Raw genomic sequence first — 21,944 nt, forward strand, 5'->3', positions numbered from 1 at the left:
TCTAGGAGTAAACAAGGGTACCCCTTCCTTTATTGGATATCATTCTTCTTTCTCAATGGAGAGAAGTGGGTCAAGACACCGGTCGCTTCAGGTGGGTGGAGAAGCAATGATTGTAAACTGAGACAAAGACTGGGTAGTAACCTTAATTCATTTCCTTAAGAAAAGTCTTTTTTGGTCCTATCCTATTGTCCACCTTTTCAGGGACTTTTGAAAGAATTTCAAAAGGACTTTGGTGAAAACTATGATTTCCTAATATTTCCAATTTTACTAAAAAGGTTTTTAATATGCTTCCACAAATGGATTTAGGACCTATTTGTGTTAATTCTTCATATAGTTTGAATACCAGATCTTATTAAAGATAGGTAATGAAAATATTTGCTGAATTGGGTTGCCTTTTTTATCCTAGCCATTTTGATTTTGTTCATACAAAAAGAAAAATATCCTGACATTATTCACACCTCCTCAAGCGTATAAAAAGGCATTCTTCTATAGATTCATAGGCTACTAGTTCAAAATGGAACACTTATAGCCTCCATAATTCAAATTCCTATTCTGTTTCCAGAAATTGATAGACTCAGAGTAAGAATTGAAGGATATTTTTTTCTCTTTCTTTCTCCTCAGCTTTTGCCCCTGGCCCCTAGCCCCTCCCAACTCCAAAAATGTCTTTTGTTCCTTATCTGTGGAATGGCTACACCAGCCTCTAGTTCTCTAATGGGACTGATGCTAAGCAGCATCTCTGATGAGTACCAATAATCTCTCTTAGGTGGCTTCTTCCCTATAGGGAGCATTTTTAGCTCTTTTGTGAGTCAGATCCACAATCAAGCCCAGGAATACTGAGTCTCTTAAGTCAAGTTTGTCTTTATGACTACTTCACTTCATCTCAGTAGAAATTGCTTCTAGTTAAAGGTTTCATATTCTGCCCCAGCTATCTTCTTGCCATCTGTCTTGCTTTCCGTAGCAGCCTCAGAACTAGTGGATCTTTCTAGCTTATTTACAGTTAGTCTATATCTTTCTATCTAATTTCCTATTTGACAAACTATTTGGAAAACTGGAAAGAAGTCTACCAGAAAGTAGACAGAAACGAACATCTTCTACTATTTTCTAAGATAAACTCTTTTTTTTTTTTAGATTTTTCAAGGCAGTGGGGTTAAGTTAAGCCCAAGGCCACACAGCTAGGTAATTATGAAGTGTCTGAGCATGGATTTGAACCCAGGTCCTCCTGACTCCAGGGCCAGTGCTTTATCCACTGCGCCACCTAGCTGCCCCCCAAGATAAACTCTTAATGTGTATATGATCTAGATATAAAGATAGATCATAGAGTAGTGGATCATGGAAGAAATTACCTGTCAGATTTATGGATGGGGGAAATCACAGCTGAGATATAGAGATTCACAGGAGGTAAAATAAATACTTTTGATTACATAAAACAAATTTTTTTTTCTAGTTTATTTATCTATTTATTTATTTTTAAGGTTTTTCTTTTTTTGCAAGGTAATGGGGTTAAGTGGCTTGCCCAAGGCCACACAACTAGGTAATTATGAAGTGTCTGAGCATGGATTTGAACCCAGGTACTCCTGACTCCAGGGCCAGTACTCTATCCACTGAGCCACCAAACTGCCCAAAAATACAAATGTTTTTTGCGCAACCCATGTGGTTAAAATGAGAGGAAAAGAAGAAAATGGGGTTGGGGGAAGAAATTTGAAGCAATTTTTCTGATAAAGCTCTCATTTCTAAAATACATAAGGAATTGGACCAAATTTATAAAACTAAAAGTCTTTTTCAACTGATAAATGATCAAATGAAATGAATAGGCAGTTTTCAGGGGAAGAGAACAAAGCTATCAATAGCTATATGATTGTATTCATCAAAAATCAGAGAAATACAAATTAGAGCAACTCAGAGGTCCCACCCTTCAGATTGACTAAGATAACAGAAAAGAAAAATGACAAATGCTCAAGAGGATGTGAGAAAATCGTGTACTAATGCATTGTTGGTAGAGTTGTGAACCAGACCAGTAATTCTGGAAAACAATTTGGAGTGCTTCCAAAAAACTATTAAACTGTACATGTCTTTGACAAAGCATAAGGGCTTCTAGGTCTATATGCCAGAGATCAAAGAGAAAAAGGACTGACCCATAGGTACAAAAATATTTATAGCAACTCCTTTTGTGATGGCAAAGAATTGGAAACTGAGGGAATGCCCATCAATTGGGGAATGGCTGAAGAAGTTGTAGTTTATGAATGGGGTGGAGCACTATTGTTCTGTAAGAAATGGTGAAGGAGGTAGTTCTGGGAAGAATTAGATAAGATAAACTGAAGCAAAGCAAAGTGAGCAGAACCAGAATATTGTTCACAGGCACAACAGCATTGTACAATGATCAATTAACTGTGAATGACTTAGTAACTCTGAGCAACACAATGATTCAACCCAATCCCTAAGGACTCATGATGAAAATACCATCTAGTTTCAGAAAAAAAAATTGATAGACTCAGAATAAGAATTGAAGGATATTTTTTTCTTTCTTTCTCCTCAGCTTTTGCCCCCAGCCCCTCCCCCACTCTAAAAAAGGCTAATGTGGAAATTTATTTAGCTTGACTTCATTTTTGTTTTAAGTTTTTTTTTTCCAACTACATATACTGGTAGTTTTCAAAAATCATGTTTTGGTAAGGTTTTGTGTTTTATATTTTTTCCCCTGTGTCCCTTCCCTACTCTTACCCCTAACAGAAAGAAGTCTAACATAGGCTATACATTGTATAATCATGCTAAACATAAATTCATATCAATCATGTTATAAAAGAAGAATCAAATCCAAATGGGGGAAATCATTAGAGAGAAGCAAACATAATACATAAAACAACTTTTAAAAATTGAAGATAATGGGGGCGGCTAGGTGGCATAGTGGATAAAGCACCACCCCTGAAGTCAGGAGTACCTGGGTTCAAATCCGGTCTCAGACATTTAATAATTACCTAGCTGTGTGGTCTTGGGCAAGCCACTTAACCCCATTTACCTTGCAAAAAACCTAAAAAAAAAGCAAGAAAAATTGAAGATAATAAGGTTTGGTTTCCATTTAAACTCCACAGTTCCTTCTCTGGATAGGGACGGTATTTTCCATCACAAATCTTTTAGAATTGTCATTGATCATTGTATTGCTGAAATGAGCAAGTCTGTCATAGTCATCACCCAATGTTAATGTGTTCAGTGTTCTCCTGGTTCTGCTCACTTCACTCAGCATCAGTTCATGCAAGTCTTTCCAGGTTATTCTGAAATGACTTCATATTTGTAATGACTTTTGAGTGTCTTGCCTTCTCAGTGGATGGGAGAAGAGAGAATTTAAAACTGGGAAAAAAAGTTCAAAAAATATACGTAAGTTTACAGATGGTAACCTTTCTCAGAATAAGCCTGCTTCATTCCTATGAAAATTTTGTGAACCAATGTTGACCTTCCATTATTTTCTTCAAAATTATAAGGCAATTTATCAGTTGAAACTTCATTTGTACTGGCCGTCTCCCTGGTAATTTGAACATGATGCAAATAAGGTCAGTTACAAAACTATGAAAGTTTGCATGCTTGCATGCTTGCATGCTTGCAATGAAAGTTTCTTCCTTATCCCCTTCACTTCCATTTTCTTTCTCTGCTTTAAACAGACTTAAACTACATATACTGGTAGTTTTCAACAATCATTTTTCATAAGGTTTTGTGATTTAAATTTTTTTCCTCTCTGTCCCTTCCCTACCCCTACCCCTAATAGAAAGAAATCTCACATAGGCTCTACATGTATAATCATTGGTCCAAATGGTCCAAATGACTGTATTACTTAGAAAAAAGGTGTACTTGCAATTTTCAATTCATACAGCTAAAAGGCTCTCTATTTCACTCACTGTCGCATTTGTATTCCTTGTATTTCTTTGAAAACCACAAGAAGTTGATGCCACTTTGCCTTTTCCCTTTTTTTTCATCTGCCTGTTTTACAATATTCTGTACTAATAGATTCAGGTATCCTCATATCTTGTCCTATTTTAGAGGTATTATGATCATATTTGAGCTCTTCGATTACATCCAATTTTTGCTCTCATGTAATAAATAACAAACTTCTTTTTTTTGCATGGACAGTGTTTCCATTTGATATATTCTTCCTTCTGTCCATTTTTGTTAAAGAGCTTTAAAAAAAAAAACCATCCCAATGTGGTATGAGCAACTAATCACGCTCACCCTTAAGGCTAGGTGAGTACAAACTGACAGACAGCCTCTTAAAACCCTCAAATAACTCTTGAATTAAATGAGACCTGTGATCATTTTATAATTTGCACTAAAACAAATTTGGAATTGTTTGAATGCCATGAATTGGGACCTACTTATAGATGACCCTGCAGAAAACAGTAAGCCCACCCACTCTCTCTTTCCCTAGAGAATTCTTTTTTTTTTTAGTTTTTGCAAGGCAATGGGGTTAAGTGGCTTGCCCAAGGCCACACGACTAGGTAATTATTAAGTGTCTGAGGCCGAATTTGAACTCAGGTACTCCTGACTCCAAGGCCAGTGCTCTATCCACTGCGCCACCTAGCCACCCCCCTCCAGAGAATTCTTTATAGAATCTTGTAAATCAGAAAAAAACCCACCCCTACTTCATTTACATACAGACATAGACATAGACATAGACACAGACACACATTATACAAACACAAACACCTCCTTTCTCCCTTATTCCTTAGGGAGAGGGGAGATGCTGTCCAAAGCAACTATCTCCTCCACCATTTTGGAGAAACATACAGTCTTTGGTCTCCGAGATACAGACATTGGAAGTAAGAGTGACATTAAACAATCCTGGAGGAGCAAAGTAGACCTGGTGACCTTTGTTCTCCATTCATTGATTGTCCCCCAAGCCTGGAATGCTCTCTCTCTCTCTCTCTCTCTCCTCATCTCTACTTCCTTCTGCCTTCCCTAGTTTCCTTCACGTTCCAGTGAAAATCTCACTTAGTACAGGAAGCCTTTTCCAATCCCTCTTAATTTCAGTACCTTCCTGCGACAATTATTTCCAATTACTTGTATCTATAAAGATAATTGTTTATGCTCTATTAGACTGTGAGCTCCTTGAGGGCAGGCATTGTCTTTTGCTTTCCTTCTTATGCCTAGAGTTTTGAACAATACCGGACTACACTACATATATTCAATTCAAATGATAACTTTTTTTTTTTAGAAGGGACTGGATGGTCTCTGGGGCTCCTTCTAATTCTGTGCTTCTATGACAGGAACATTAAATTGTTAATAAGAAATTCTGTTTTCCTCTCACTTAGGCTGTGGCCTGCTCCTCCAAATCACGTTACTTATTTGCTCAGAAGAAAGAACACTGGCCTAAGGACATAAATGACATTCCTGAAACTCTTGATCCTTGGAAACTTGGGCTTCTCTGTCTCCCAAAACAACCAGTTTCTCAAAGCTTAACAAGACCTCCTTAACAAAAGAAATTCAGTTCAACTCAATATACTTTTTACTAAGCTCATATAACACAGGGATGCAAGGTTGGAAGAAAAGCCAGTTTGTGGCTTCAAGAAACTTATAATCCATGTATAGAAAAATAGCTAAGACATTTATTTCCTTTGGTTTGAAATGTCATTGGACTTCCCAGGAGATAGCAGACTGAGAGGCTGAAAAGCAGTCAGGATTCTCTCATCAGAAGCACCTGAAAAACATAATTTGAAAAATAAAATTGAAGCTTTACCAAAAAATAATTAAAAAACTAAATGAAAGCTCTGTTACAAAAAAAAAATTAGGATGAAGAGAATCATGAGATGAAACACTGGAAAAAAATTCCTTTTTCCATGGCAGTCAATCAGTGAGATTACATGAAGTACCAACTATGAACAAGTACTGTGCTAAAGGCTGGGTATAGAAAGGGGAAAAAAAAAACCACAGCCCCTATGTTTAAAGAAGAGGAAGAAGCTTTGTTAAAGTATCTACTATGTACTATGGACACAGCTAGGTGGCGCAATGGATAAAGCACAGGCCCTGGAGTCAGGAGGACCTGAGTTCAAATCTGCCTTCAGACACTTAGTAATTACCTAGCTGTATGGCCTTGGGCAAGCCACTTAACCCCATTGCCTTGCAAAAACCTAATCTCTCTCTCTCTCTCTCTCTCTCTCTCTCTCTCTCTCTCTCTCTCTCTCTCTCTCTCTCTCTATTATATATATATATATATATATATATATATATATATATATATGTATATATATATATATATATAGCATCCACTACATACTGGACCCTGGGTTAAGCATGGTTGATCCTTATAACAGTCCTGGAAGGCAAACGCCATAATTATCCACATTTTACATTTGAGAAAAATAAAGAAAACAGAGGTTAAGTAACTTGCCCAGGGACTCAAAGCTTGGAAGTGACCAAGGCTGGATTTGAACTCAGGTCTTTCTTCTGTACTGTCTTCATTATGGTGCCATTCAGCTGTTTCAGGGATACATTGTTTTGTGCATTCCTTAGTGATTCCTTAAAGACATTTTTTTTAGGTTTTTGCAAGGCAAATGGGGTGAAGTGGCTTGCCCAAGGCCACACAGCTAAGTAATTATTAAGTGTCTGAGGTCAGATTTGAACTCAGGTCCTCCTGACTCCAGGACCGGTGCTCTATCCACTGCGCCACCTAGCCACCTGCTCCCCCTTTTTTCAAAGAAAACATTGGGGTCATTCCAAGAACCTTAATTTTCCAGAGGTAATCCAGTGGCTGAGCTGTTCCTGTTCAATTATAAGTCTTCTCAATATATAATATCGTTTGTCCAATATTTATATACTGATAGCCAAGCTCTGCATGTTCCCTATCCAACGATAGAGCACATGTTCGACAATAGAACTTCATCTCCTGGATATGTTTCCTCCACAAGGATAAACTTTTCAAACGACAGCCAGGCTATGGATTTGAGTTCCAGAGCTTAATGAAGCTGGTGCTAGTAATCTGCAAATAGGGGCTTTTGGAAGACTTTACCATCATTAGGAAAGTCCTCTTCTCCACTGGATTTCCTGCATGCTGTGGCAAATGGGCAGAGGGGAAGTTAGCTGATGCAATGGACAGAGCATCAGACCTGAGTTCAAATCCAACTTCAGATACTTACTAAGCTGTGTGACCCTGGGCAAGTCACTTCACCCTGCTGCCCCAGTTTCTCATCAGTAAAATGAACTGGAGAAGAAAATGTCAAATCCTTTAAAAAATGTCTGCCAAGAAAATCCCATGACATGACTGAAGTGATTCAGCCACAAAGTGGCAAATATCTTTTCTGTTTTTTTAAGCTCCTTTGATGCTAAGATGTAGAGGATTATCAAACAAGAGCTATTTTTCTTCTCTTACATCTTTCATGGAGCCTTGAATGCTTTTTGTCTATTCATGGATTGGAAGAAAGTCTTTAAGGCAGTGCAGTACTCTAACAAAGCTAAATGTTTGGGGGTTTGTTTGTTTTTTAAAGAAATCAGACAATAAATAGAAAGACATTTTCTATTCCCCTCAACTTTCAGTTACTTACTTGATGGTAAATATATAATGGTAATATATAATGGAACATCACTTGAGCTAGTTATCTTCTAATACTTAATAAGAATGTTCTCAGTTAATATGTAATGCATGAATGGCACCAATTCCATCTCTCAGTTCTTTCCTTGGTCTTGAGACTCGGCTCTTTCCTTGGCCATTTTCTTATCCTATTGACACCCACACTGGCAGGTTAGGGAGGAAAGGAAGTCACATTAGTGTTCTCACATTCAGCATTCTAGAGGGTACCCATTGTGGGTGACAGTTCCCATCAACTCGATAGCCCATGAGCCCCCATTGTGTATTTCCCACTAAATAATCAGGCACTACTATTCAAGAACTCTTCACCAGAACATGGCCAGAAAATGCAGAGCAAACGCATATGATTTACATAACAATCATTATTCCCTTTATAACATTATATAATATGGCCTTTCATTAGACAATTAATCTGCCTGATAAGTAATGACAGCAAAAAGTTTTGAAATCTGTTCTTCTACCTCCAGTAATTTTCTTGGCCCAGCCATTGAGTCTTCTCTGATAACAATTCCACCTAAGCTTATGGTTTATAACCAAATTGCTAGTTTCTCCCTATAATGTAAATTTCACATGTCCCATAATAATAAAATGGTTCTGGTTGTTATATTCCTCATATTAACCTAAAAGTATTTCAGTTTTCCATTAGCAATTCACTAAAGCAGATTGCTTGCCATTTATGCTCTCTGACAATAGTGTATTTTGAGAGTTGACCCACATGTAGGGAATACATGTGGCCAGAGTGATCTGTAAACTGGTGTTTTCTTTATGTCTCCGGAAATGTCCATAAGAATGTAGTTCTGTGTTGAACAGATAGACACTTCCACTGCTAAGCAGAGTTGACCCATGTTGTTTTTAAGTAACTCTACCCTGGACAAATCACTTAGAATTTATCATTCATCTGGATTGCTTCTCTGACTCTACCTCTAAGCTTTTCCTCTGCTCAGCAACTGTGGTATCTATCACTTTCAGATTCATGTTTAGGGCAGCTAGGTGGCACAGTGGATAGAGCATGGGCCCTGGAGTCAGGTGGACCTGAGGTCAAATCCGACCTCAGACGCTTCATAATTACCTAGCTGTGTGGCCTTGGGCAAGTCACTTAAACCCATTGCCTTGCAAAAAAAACTAAGAAAAAAAGATTTATGTTTAGCAGATGACCAGTTGAAATAGTGATTTGTTCATTTAGGAAAAGACAATGACATTTGTTCCAAAGTGGGCAAAAATTTCACCAATTCTGATTTTTTTTTTTGCAGGATTCTTTTCCTCTACCCCTGAGCAACACTAGGTGGCAATGCACCTTCACCTTGGAAGCAAATCATATCGTGTATATTCTCTCTACCCTTCTTGGTCTTCTGTCAACAGCAGGTGGCAACAGAGAGCACTCTGGTCTTTGATGGACAATTCTGAAATCTGTTCCTGTGGGTTAGCACCTGAGTCCTCTCTGTTAACAGCTTCATCTAAGGTTAGGATCAGTTAACCAAATTGCTATTGACTATTTACACTTAGGTGATGAGGTTTGTTCTTCATTCTCAAAGTAAACCCAGACATCAGAGAGGGAATGATTAGCAAGTGAATTGGATTGGGGGTGGTGCTGTGCTAAGTCACCAGCCTCACTTTCTCCCCAAGAGCCATGTGGAATGAGGTTAAGTGATTTACCCAAGGTCACACAATTAATAAGTATCTGAAGTCAAATTTGAACTCAGGACCTCTTGATTTCAGGGCTGACACTTTAGTTATTGCATTATCTAGCTGTCCTACTCTCATTTTACACTCAGGAAGATTAAATTTGTCCCATAATCATAAATTAGTTCTGATATCCTCAGGTCTTAAGCTAAAGACATTTTAATTATCTACAGGTGATTCATTGAAACAGACTGTTTTTCATTCATTCTACAATTCTATATATAGCTTATTATTTCTTCTTCGCTATCTATCTATCTATCTATCTATCTATCTATCTATCTATCTATCTATCTATCTAATTTGCCAAGAACAATGGCTGTCTCAAAACAGAACTCCAAGTCTTAGTTCAGTAACTGCATCTCTTTGAACCCTAAATCAGACTTCTTTTTTGTTGTTGTTTTTGCAAGGCTATGGGGTTAAGTGACTTGCCCAAGGTCACACAGCTAAGTCAGTCTTCTAACTCAGATAAATAGATTGTCAGCCAAACGACTGTTTGTTTTTTTCAGAACCCATAGCAGATTTAATGCTTCTGATGAATGAATCTGTCACAAAATCATCCCCTTCCATATGTATGGGTTACTTTCCTAAAATATCACCTGTTTAGGAAAGTAGTTCTATCCATCCTTGCCATTTCCTTGGTTGCCTTCTCTTGATAATAACAAGCTCAGAGATTTCCTTCCCCCCACACCCATTTTTGGTACAGTACGTTCCCCTGCTTCAGGGCAGCTCCATGGTACAGTAGAAAAAGTGCTAGTCATGGAATTTGGAAGACCTAAGTTCACATCTACCCCCAGGGACTTACTGTCTGTGTGAGCCGGAACAAGTCATTTTACCTTGTCTCCTCATCTATAAAATGAACTGGAGAAGGAAATGGCAAACTTCTGGATCTCTACTAAGAAAATCCTAATGGAGGTCTTTAAGAGTCAGACACAGGGGCAGCTAGGTGGTACAGTGGATAGAGCACCGGCCTTGGAGTCAGGAGTACCTGGGTTCAAATCTGACCTCAGACACTTAATAATTACCTAGCTGTGTGGCCTTGGGCAAGCCACTTAACCCCATTGCCTTGCAAAAACCTAAAAAAAAAAAAAAGAGTCAGACACAACTGAAAGGACTGAGCAACAGTGACCAACTTCAAATACCTTGGGAAGTGAATTCTCAAAGACCTAAAATTTGCATTAGTGCCAACACAGACCTTTACATTAGATTTTACAAATGAGGAGTGACTAGGTGGCACAGTGGATAGAGCACCGGCCCTGGAGTCAGGAGGACCTGAGTTCAAATTCAGTCTCAGACACTTAATAATGACCTAGCTGGGTGGCCTTGGGCAAGCCACTTAACCCCATTGCCTTGCAAAAAAAAAAAAAGATTTTACAAATGAGTTTTTCTCCAAAACTTCAAGGCATTACCCTGCCTTCAAATATTTGCTAGCTCTTCTGTTTTCTTTGTTATGGCAACTTATTTGCATTAATGAAATTTCTGAACAAATTGTTAAAAATCAATGTTTCTATCAGAATAGCTAGGTCCTATAATGGATAGAGAATGCTAGACTTAGAGTCAGGAGGACTGGAGTTCAAATCCAGGCTTGGATAGCTACATGACCCTGGGCAAGTCATATAGCCTTCATGTCTATAAAATAGGGGTAACAACATGTATCTTTCAGGGGGTGTTTTGGGGATTAAATAAAATAGTATTTGCAGCAATATTTGCGAACGACGATGATGATGATGACAATTTCTGTCCCTTGATCTATCTCTCATTTATTGTATTGGCATTCATCATTTGCCTAAATGAGTCAGTTGTGTACATATTACTAGGATAGCTGGTACATGTACAGATTCTATAAGCTTGCTTGGCCGATTCCATTTCCCACAGGGAGAGCCTAAGGAACTCATTTCCAGAAGAGTCCTGATGACTGTGAAGCGCCAGTGGGTATTCTTGGAATTAGTTCTGGCTGATCACGCAGTGAAGAGAAGGTTGAGTGGTTAGGGTTGAGTTGTTTTTAAGTAGTCTCAGACTCTTCCCGATCCCATTTGGGATTTTCTTGGTGGAGATGCTGGAGTGGTTTGCCATTTCCTTCCCCAGATCTTTTTTACAGATGAAGAAACTGAGGCAAAAAGGGTGAAGGAAAAAATTTGCCCAGGGTTACACAGCTAGGAAGTGTCTGAGACCAGATTTGAACTCATGAATTTGAGTCTTCCTGACTCCAGGCTATGTATTCTATCCACTGAACCAACTGGCTGCCCTGATGAGAAAGGCTTTTAAATTCATTAAACCTTCTGTTCCCTTTTAATTCCTTTGCCTTGTCAGTGTGGGAATGACATCCTATGAGGGTCGGCAACTTTCTCTTGACTGCATTTGGTTACTCCTCTTATGGTGACTGATTAGAGACAACACTTTAAGGGACGAGAATGGAGGATGTGAGGACTTCTCCCCTCTGGAGTTCTGCCTCCTCTGGATTGGTTCTTTTCTCTTTTAGTTGAAGGAGATTGGAACCTAGACCTTGTTTGTTCAAAAGGCCAGGAGACCTTGATGTTCTGGAATCAATACAATCTCTTCCCTGAGAATCAAAGAATGACCTACAATCCAGTTCAGATGCACCTGGACTAAGAGACTAGAACTCATCTAGCAGAGACGCTCCATTTGTACATAGTCTTTGTGGGACCAGTACTTTGTAGGCATGGGGCTAAGGGAAGCTTCTTCCTCCTTCCTGTATCTCCTCCTCTGACTAAGGAAAAGGAGAGGATGCCCTACAACACTCCAGGAAATACTGGTATATTTGTTCTTGCTGTACCTTTTCAAATAATTATCCATTTGTAAAAGTCAACCAATGTTATGTAGTTAAATGGTTTTGAAATGCTGGTCAGTGACCCTGCTAACCATGGAGAAGGGGGCACACATTCAATGGGAGCTTGAGCCAATAACAATGGAGAAGAGACATTCCTAGAACCAGGGCCCTATGGTGAAGGGGTGGCAGGTGAGGCAGAGTTGAGCCTCACTTCTGGTGGTGAAGGTTATGAGCTCAACACTTTCACAATCAGAGGTGAGGCTCAGTTTTGCCTCACCTGCCACCCTCTCACCTAGAACACTAGCCTAAAATGTTGATGTAGCAACCTAGTTCCAGGAGATAAGGTCAGAGCATGTAAGCTACACACACATGTGCGCACACGCACGCACACACACACATCTTTTTCATATTTTTTCTAACTTTGTATTAATTTTGACGTTAGTTCTAACAAATCAGGGGACTAACCTACACAGTCACTAACTTAAGAATGACTGGAGGCATTAAAACCAAGTCATTTCTTGCTTGTTAGAATCTAATAAATTTAAACAAAAATTTGTTCATTTCTGACCATGTCCAAGGTCTTCAAGACACTGAGGTTTATGCAGATAAAGGTTTTTGAACGTGGGAATTTTCCCTGGTCATTGATCACTAACCCCTCACATACCTGAGCTCTGCTCCTCGCAAAAGATGGACCTGTCTGACAATGGTTCGTTAACTGTGAACGTGGAAAACGAGCTTCTCCCTCCTTGTTCTTTGCCTTAACCAACTGTAGGGGGAGCTCTTGATGCTCATGCCCAAGAATAGTCCCAGATGTGTTCCTTGCATCAATTCCTCAGTTCAGGAGGGAATGCTGCCTCTTGTTTTCCTTTCCCATCTACCAACCAAAGGCCCCCCAAAGGATTGGCAGATTCTGGGAGCTGCAGCCTGGAAAAGCTCTTTGTGCAGGAGCCAATGGAAAGAAGTTGATGTCAAGTGTGTGTTGCCTCCATTTGAATGACCATGGAGGAATTTCATGAGGATGCATGGGAGTTGCTCTTTTCTTTAAAGGATTCAGAAGTGAACCCATCCCCTGAGACCCTTGATTTTCAGTGTTATAACTGTTGACAATGATACGTCAAGAAAACGGACCCATGGACATGTACAGAAGGACTGATATGAAACCTCGCTGTCTGGACATTGGCACTGCAGTGAATGTGTGGTTTGGGGAACATTCCCTGCACATTATGCAATATATCATGTCCTAGGTCATTGGGAGGTGATCAAAGTGGGATGTGAAGGGATCAACATTTACTGGGTGGAAAAAGAATAAAAGCTTTGTTTTGAAAAAAAAAAAAGGAAAAACATCAGTCAGTCACTCAATAATTGACACTCTGTGTGTCAAATAACCAAAAACAGCCTTTGTCTTTCAGAACTTTATATCCCAATGAGCCTCCATTACTAGGTTGGAAGCAAAGAGAAATATGGAGGACAGAGAAGGAAAGAGTGAATGGGGAAGGAGGTGAGAATAAAAAAACAGGCCTATGGTGTTTCAGGCAGTGATCTGAATAGGCAGATTAAATGACAACCTCTATGAACATTAGGGTTTAGGGTGATGAGATCAACAGATTGTGAGACCTGGGTCCCAGGTGAACAAATGACATAATATATGCAAATAAAAAGTGAGCTTCTTGAGGGCAAGAACATCTTTATTAATCTGTGTCTAGCATATGACCTTACACATGAGACAATTATTTAAATAGTGTTTATTGATATAAAACAAGAAATAAGTGATCTAAAATTCAGATCATAAGTTGGCCTCCAAGGCATGACATCGTAGGGATGGGAGATTTCCAATATCCTGGTATCTGCTAGACTTCTTTCTCTGACTAGAAGTGTGGCTAATTAGACGCTCCTTGACTTGTTTTTAATAATAATTACATTCTTCAAAAGATGAAAGGATCTACTCTGTGTGTGTGTGTGTGTGTGTGTGTGTGATGGGAGGGTAAGGAAATTCAATTTTGAATCTGATTCTCATTAATGTGTGGGAACTGGTGATTGGAGGGGAGACAATGGGAAGTTTATGAGAGAGGAGAGTTTGTGATTGAGAGGTGAAAGGAAAATGATGCACAGTCTTCCTAAATTTGGAAAAGCTGATTTTAAGGGGTTCAGCAGATAAGGAGGAAGGAGAGCCATAGACTAATAGTCTAAGAAGAGCTCCAACCCGGAGGGAGAGAAAATCTCAGAAATGAAATTCCAAGGATTGAGGAAGCAAAATGGAAGTCATATGAATTTTAAAAGGATATTTGTAGAAGATGGAAGCAAGGGAAGGTAAAAGAGAACAAAGTCAAAAGGATGGTTTAGTTCTATAAAAAAAGATTCAGGAATGCTAGAGATGAGAATGGAAACTGGAGAGGAAAGCTAAAGAGAGAGAGAATCATTTTTGTTATTTTAACCCTCTTAAGAATAGGACTTTTGCTCTGGGGAGGACAGAACAGTGATCCCTGCGTCACAGAGAAGGCAGAGCTGGTCACACTTTTTGATTTGTTTTTGTTTTCTGTAGCAAGGAGGATGACCTTTGGACCTTTGGAGAGATTAAAACAAAAATGATTAAAAGGGAGTTGACACCCAAGATCAGTAGGAAGAAAGAAAGAAAACTTGGTGAATTTAATCACCTGACTCCAATGAACTACGGCCTGTAAGCGATAGAGAATGTCATTGCTACACCACCATTGGGGTGGGGGTTCATGTGAAAGATGATGGACAAAAGAAGAAGTATTATCACCACATGGAGAAAGGGGAAATGTCCCATTTGTCCAAAAAAATAAATAAATAAAGAGAACAAAGTCTGCAAACCATGGGCCAGTGAACTTGACTTTGAATCTTGGCAAAAGAATAGAATACATTAGTAAAGACATAGTGAGCATTTAGAAAAGAAAGATGAACATTGTCAGCCATCATGGCTTCCTCAAGAACTGACTTCAGTTCCTTCGATGGCAATTACTATCCTGATTGATAAGTGACAAATCTATCACACCTGGATTTTAGTGAGTTTTTTGACACAACTTACTCTTGTAGAAAAGGAGAGTTGAGAGATAGATCACAATTGGGTAGATTCACGATGAACTGAAATGTCTGGTCTTGGAGGACCTGGGGCCATTGGCAGGTCTCCAGTGGAGTGCCCCAGGGAACTTTCCTTGGTCCTGGATTCTTTAACACTTTATTAGCGATGTGGACAAAGCACAAGGGAATACTTCTTGCCTTTGACAAAAGACACAAATTTGGGGAAATAATAGCAAGATTTCTATTGTCTTTAAGATTTACAAAACATTTTATCCATATTGTCTAATTTGAGCCTCTCAGTAACCCTGAGGGATTGGTGCTATTATCTATTTTATAGATGAGGAAACTGAGCAACAGAGAGGTCAAATGACTTGCCTAAGATCACACAGTTAGTGTCTGAGGCATTTGAACTTGGGTTTTATTGACTTCAGATTCAGCACTTCATGCACCTCACCACCCAGTTGCTTAAGTTGTTATCTGAGGTTATAGTAGATAAAAAGAGGGAGATACTTGAAAACAAGGCTAATGTAATCCAAGGAAGTGACGTTCCTACTCCTTCTCTTTTAACCCTCAGCCTCTGACCTCATCTTTCCACTGAAATGGTTCTTTACTGTGGGGGTTTAAAAGGTTTAAGAAACATAGTTTCTGGATAACTGATTCACTTTATCAATAAGGCAAGCATATAATTAATATTGCCTGACTCTCTTAGACCAAAGACCATCATGGCAGCAGGCTCAGAGATATGTAGGGTTTTTGGGGGAAAAGAGTGGAAATCATCTCTGATTGATTAACACAATGGGAGGTGTTAGGCTGAGAGAGGCATCATGTCACCCTTGGACAAAGAGTCTTATCTTTGACTCCAGCCTTGGGCTTTCTAGACAAAATAAAATATGAGGGCAGCTAGGTGGCAAAGTGGATAGACCACCAACCCTGAGTCAGGAGGATGGGAGATCGAATCTAGCCTCAGATTCTGAACACTTACTACTTGTATGACCTTGGGCAAGTCACTTAATCCTGATTGCCTCACATCCTGGTTCATCTCCAGTTGATATCTGGACTCCACCCCCCCCCCCCCAGGGACCTAGATGATTCTGGAGGAGAAACTGAGACTGGTGACTTAGTATAGCCCCCCTCATTCAAATCCAATTCACATACTTGTCATAACATTACCTCCCTGACACCAGGGCCTTTTTCAAGAATGAAGGACAAGGGGTAGCACAAGTGGATAGAGCACCAGCCCTGGAATCAGGAGGACCTGAGTTCAAATACGGCCTCAGACACTTAAGATACTTAATAATTACCTAGCTGTGTGGCCTTGGGCAGGCCACTTAACCCCATTGCCTTGAAAAAAAACAAAACAAAACAAAAAAGAATGAAGGACAAAATAACAGCATCTACACAAAAGGATCTGTCTCCACTCAAGCTGGCTTGAATAGAATTCACCTGAGACTAGAGAGTCCTTGTAAGGTTGGATTGGGTCAGAGAAGTTTAGGAGAAGGTAAAGAAGTTTAGCTTGACCTTTAGAGACTAAAGTCTTGAAAGTAGAAAAGAACAGGGGAACTCTGAATCTCCTAAAATCATTAGGTTGGGGTTTTTTTTAAGACAAGAGGGACTAAATGGTTTGGTTTTTTTTTTGTTTTTTTCAAGGCAATGGGGTTAAGTGGCCTGCCCAAGGCCACACAGCTAGGTAATTATTAAGTGTTTGAGACCAGATTTGAACCCAGGTACTCCTGACTCCAGGGCCAGTGCTTTATCCACTGCAACATCTAGCTGCCCCTGGGACTAAATGGTTTGACCAAGATCACACAGCTAGGCCATATTTAAATTCAGGTCTTCCTGACTCCAGGAGGATACACTGATACACTAAACACTGCCTCAGATTATTAGTGATTAATAATCATTTTTTTTTCACTACAAAGTTCCCAATTATCTCTTTACCAGCAAATCCAATGACTTTTGCTCAGTCCTCAACCTTCATGACCCTTCTGCAGATTTTGACAATCATCCTTTTCTCCTGAATATCCTCTTTTCTCTAAGTTGTCATGACACGGCCCTCCTCCTACCTATCTGCACATTCCTCAGTCTCCTTTGCTGGACCTTCATCCAGGTCTCTGAGTATCCTCCAAGGTTCTGTCCTGGATTCCTCTTCTCTTCCTCTTCTCAGCTGTAAACAACAATATCTCACTGTACTAGTCATTTTATCAGCTCCATTCTCATCTCTGTGCAGACAATTCTCAGATGTAGACATTGAGCCCTAACTTCTCTCCAATCTCCCATTGCCAATTCCGTTTTAGATATCTTGAATTGCATTTTCTATAGGCGTCTCAAATTTAACCTGAATAAAACAGAATTTATTATCTCTTCCCCCAAATCTTCTCATCTTCTTAAGTTTCTTACTACCACTGAGGACGATCCTTCTAATCTCTTAGACTTATAACCTTGGTGTCTTCTACAATACTTCTCTCACATTCTAACCACAGTATGTTGTCAAGTCTATTATTTCTACCTTCACCATATCTCTAGTTAATCTATCTTCTTCTCTCCATTCACTTAATTGTCACACTGGTATCACCTCACACCTAGACTACTGCAACATTCTGGTGGTTCTCCCCACCTCAAGTCCCCACTCAAATCCATTCTCCATTTAGTCATGAATGTGATTTTCTTGAAGTTCAGGTCCAATTGTTGAAAGAGAAATAATCTGTCTAGTTGTTTTAATATTAAGAAAATCTTACTTGTACCTCTCTGATATTTTCTGAGGGTTTCCTCTGCAGCATAAGTCCCTGCTGGATGCAAATTCCCCTCTAATTGTTCAATGTAATTTCATTGTTAAATGTAAAATTCTACAGGATAAGAGCAACCTGAGCCCATCCCTCTACTCCTCCAGGTTCCTGTCTCTCAGCCTTCCAACTTGGGTACCTGAGTCCCATCGCTTCCCTGCTCAGGAAATGGGCAAGACTATTAATAGTTGGTCCCCATTGCCCTTCAGGCCTGACTCACTCACTCAAGTCTGAACTCAGCTCCTTCTTTTGGATGTTTTCCTTTCTCTCTTTCCCTTAGGCATTCTTGCCTAGGCCTTTGTTTTTTAGTCTGTCCTTAAGTGACTTACTATCCCTCCAGTAAAACTTTAATCTGTGAAATTGCTTGAACTTTGCAGACCTCTGATGCACTTTGCTGGCTTGTGAGGTAAAGAATCTAAGCTTTTCACCTCCAGAGGCAGTTTTGAGCTCTTCATCATTGGAGTAGCACTGCCCCAAATTCCCCACTGTCACAATTGTGTCTCTTTCCAACTCAATAAACTTCACTGGCTTCCTATTACATCCAGGATCAAAAATAAATTCCTCTGTGGGTGTACTACATCCTTCACAACTATCCCATTCTTCCTATTCCTTATTCGCCCTGTGTCCTTTATTATCAGTGATACTGGCCTCCTTAAAACCTACCCTCTATCTCTCATGTCCAAATCTATTTGGTGGTTGCCTTTCTTCCTTGGAATGTTTTCCCTTCTCATCTCCAACTCTTGGCTTTCTTGACTTACTTCAAGATTTAATTCAAATCCAATTTTCTTCGAGAAGCATCCCCAGGGGAAACTAGGTAGCAGAGAGGGGTGGCTAGGTGGCCCAGTGGATAGAGCCCCAGTCCTGGAGTCAGGAGGACCTGAGTTCAAATCCTAACTCAGGCATTTAATAATTATCTAGCTACGTGACCGACCTTGGGCAAGTCACTTAACCCCATTGCCTTACAAAAACCAAAAAAAAAAAAAAGCATCCTCATTCTAAACTTTCTCCTCTTGTTTTCTCTCTGAGATGATTTCCTGCTTACATGCTATAGATCCTATTTTGAATTAATTAATTTTATTTTTAAAAATTACTCCCCCAGCTACACGCAAATGGAAATTTCAACAATTACTTCCAAAACCTTGAATTTCAAATTCTCTCCCTTCCACCCACCCTACTCCCCCCATTGAAAGAGCAAGTTACTTGGTGTAGGTTAAAAATGTATAGCCACGAAACATATTATTATAATATAATAGTCATGTTGGAAAAGCAAACATAGCCCCCCCCCAAACAAAGAGAAACCTCAAGAAAAATAGAGGGAAAAAAGTATGCTTCAGTCTGTATTCAGGAACTATCAGCTCTGTCTTTGGGATGAATGGTATTCTTTATCCTAAGTCCAGCAGAAAAATTGATTCAAAATTTTTCCCCTGTATTCCCCTCCATCCTGTTCCTCCCCTTATTCTATTCTCTCTTTCCTCTTTTTCCTATCCCTCCTCAAAAGTGCACTGTATCTGACACTCTCCCCCAAGATCTTCCCTCTCTTCTATCATCTACACCCTACCTCCCTTCCCCTCTCCCCTTTTCCCCATCCCTTTCCTCTCCTATTTTCTTCTAGGGTAAGACAGATTTCACTCAAATCCAATTGAGTATGTATGTTATTTCCTCACTAAGCCACTTCTGATGAGAATAAAGCACATTCAATCCCTTTCACCTTCCCCCTTTTCCACTCCAACTGCCTCTTTGGATTCAGAAGCTTTGACTTTGTTATATTCTGAATGTGTATTTGATCCTCCATAGACCCAAAGTATTGTGTATGATCAGATTTTTCTTCTTCCGTTGCTTGCTCATTTCATTGCTCATTTAAGCTTATGACTTAATTTTAACTCTTTGTTGTGGGGCTCTGTTCCTGGGGGGGGGGGACACACTGTCCCAAGCTTTTGAGGGTTTCTGCAGCTAGTTTCAGGGATTCCCCCCAACCCAGGACCTGCAAGTTATCAATTCCTCTAAGGTCTTAGGTCTGACTGCTCTCCTGGCCTGAGCTCTGGTCTGTGGACAATCACAAGCACTCCCCTCTTCCCTGGAGCTGTGAGGAGGGTCCTTGCCCCACTGCAGACAGTAAGTTCTATTGTGCTTCTGCTCCTTTTCCTGAGGTGGGGCCCCAGACTTCGACCTATATCTGAGTAGGGTGAATCCACAGAATCCTACCTCAGGGATAATGGAGAGATCTTGGCAATCTGCCTTAATTTCCTTAGCATTAGTGTCCTGAGATCTCCAGATAGCTGTCAGGTGGCTTCTCAGGCCTGCTCCTGGTCCCCTGGGACTGGGTCTCTGCTAAAGGCTGCATTGGACTGGGTTCCATTCTCACTCTGGTGCAGCAGAGTTTTCCTGATGACCTTCCAAGGTGTCTTTGGCAACGCCTGGGCTGAGAGATCTGGAAACCGTCACCATTGCCCTGGACCCCAGCATCCTCATGGGCCCAGGTACCCTTTGAGCTGTTCCTGGATGGTTGGAGCCATTTGCTCTGGTGCAACCTGGGCTGTGCTGCAGCCCTTTCCAATCCCAATGTAATAGACCCTTCTCAAGGATCTTCCAAGTTGTCTTGGACTGAAAAATTGTTTCACTAATCTTTTTGTGGGTTCTGCCACTCTGGAATTTGGTTAGAGTCATTACTTAAAGATATTTGGAGTGGTTTAGAGGAGAGCTCAGGTGAGTGAGTCCCTGCCTTTACACCATCATTTTGATTCCACCTCCCATTATAGATATTGAAGTTATTCAGTTTTCTGTATGTTGTCTTCCTCACTGGAGGGAGTTTGAGCAGGGACTGCTTCTTTGTAAACTCAGTGTGGAACACACTGCATTAGAGCACAATATACACACATGTTTCATACATGCTCTTTGGCTGACTAATCACCCACTATGTGAAATAATCAGGTTGATTCTTTTTTTCTGTAATTGAGTTGATCTATAGTTAATTGATTTTGTCCCGTAACAGCCCGAGTCATGATTTTTTGTCTCTGAACTTAATTCAGAAATTTAACTGGCTTGTAATGAATCAAGTTTAGAAATCAAGTTCTCCTGTTAATCACTGTTCTTTTCTTGTGACAAGAAATTTTCTTAGGGGTGGCTATGTGGTGCAGTAGATAGTGCACTGGCCTTGGAGTAAGGAGTACCTGAGTTCAAGTCCAACCTCAGACATTTAATAATTACCTAGATGTGTGGCCTTGGGCAAACTCACTTGACCCCATTGCCTTGCAAAAAAAAAAAAAACCCTAAAAAAGAAAGAAAAAAGAAACCTGAGCATCCACATAGGCAGTTGAGAAGGGGTCAGTGGATCGTGGTAAACTGAAGATGCACAAGAGAGTTCTGGGCAAGTTCTGACTCTGTGTGTGCCTCACTTTCCCTTAAAATGCAACACCTTTCCAGGACTCAGCATTCCCATCTGCAAAATGGGAACACCACAAAATGCTACCTATCTCTTGCAGGTTGCTATTAAGAGGATCAGATTCGATAATGGATGGAGCCAGAACTGGCCAAGTTCTGATTATTACTCATCCTACTCCTGGACAGAAAAGATCTGAGCAGGTATTTCGTAAAGTGGTTGAGGTTTTGCCTGTGGTTTTTAGCAGATTTTTAAAAAAGACATTAATCTTAATATTAGTTTTCTAATGCCATACCATTTTTATTTTGGACCATAAACAAGGGTACACAAATGAACTACAATCATTCTGGAGTAGCCAGGCAGACACTTCATATATTTGCTCCCATATGTACACAGCACACACTCGTTTTATTCGTTGCTCAGAGACTGTACTTTCAAAACATGAGCATCTATATTTTAATTACAATAACTGATGGGGTTTTTTCCTTATAAACACAGCACACACCAACAAATGTACATATATCTAAATACAGAAAAGAAAAGATTGTATATATGAACCTGTGAATTTCTAGAATTATATATAGCCTTTAGGTATATACTAAATTTGCAGGGCAGGACCCATAAGGTCTTGCTTCTTTGAGTCCTCCGATCATACTTCCTCCGCTCATTTCTGTGTATTTAAAAATATATTTCACTGACACCTTTTTTCTTTGTTTTTATGAT

At 39.8% G+C, this 21,944-nt stretch overlaps 1 long non-coding RNA gene across 1 annotated transcript; it reads left to right on the plus strand.

Moving 5' to 3' along the window:
* The first annotated feature begins 50 nt into the window (after positions 1-50).
* LOC141495054 (uncharacterized) lies at positions 51-14,795 on the plus strand. The gene is made up of 3 exons (XR_012470648.1): positions 51-91; positions 8,812-9,020; positions 14,566-14,795. It is a non-coding gene; the product is annotated as an uncharacterized LOC141495054 (long non-coding RNA).
* The last annotated feature ends 7,149 nt before the right edge of the window (positions 14,796-21,944 follow it).

The sequence above is a fragment of the Macrotis lagotis genome, chromosome 8 (genome assembly GCF_037893015.1).
Source record: "Macrotis lagotis isolate mMagLag1 chromosome 8, bilby.v1.9.chrom.fasta, whole genome shotgun sequence".
NCBI classification, from domain to species: Eukaryota; Metazoa; Chordata; class Mammalia; order Peramelemorphia; family Peramelidae; genus Macrotis; species Macrotis lagotis.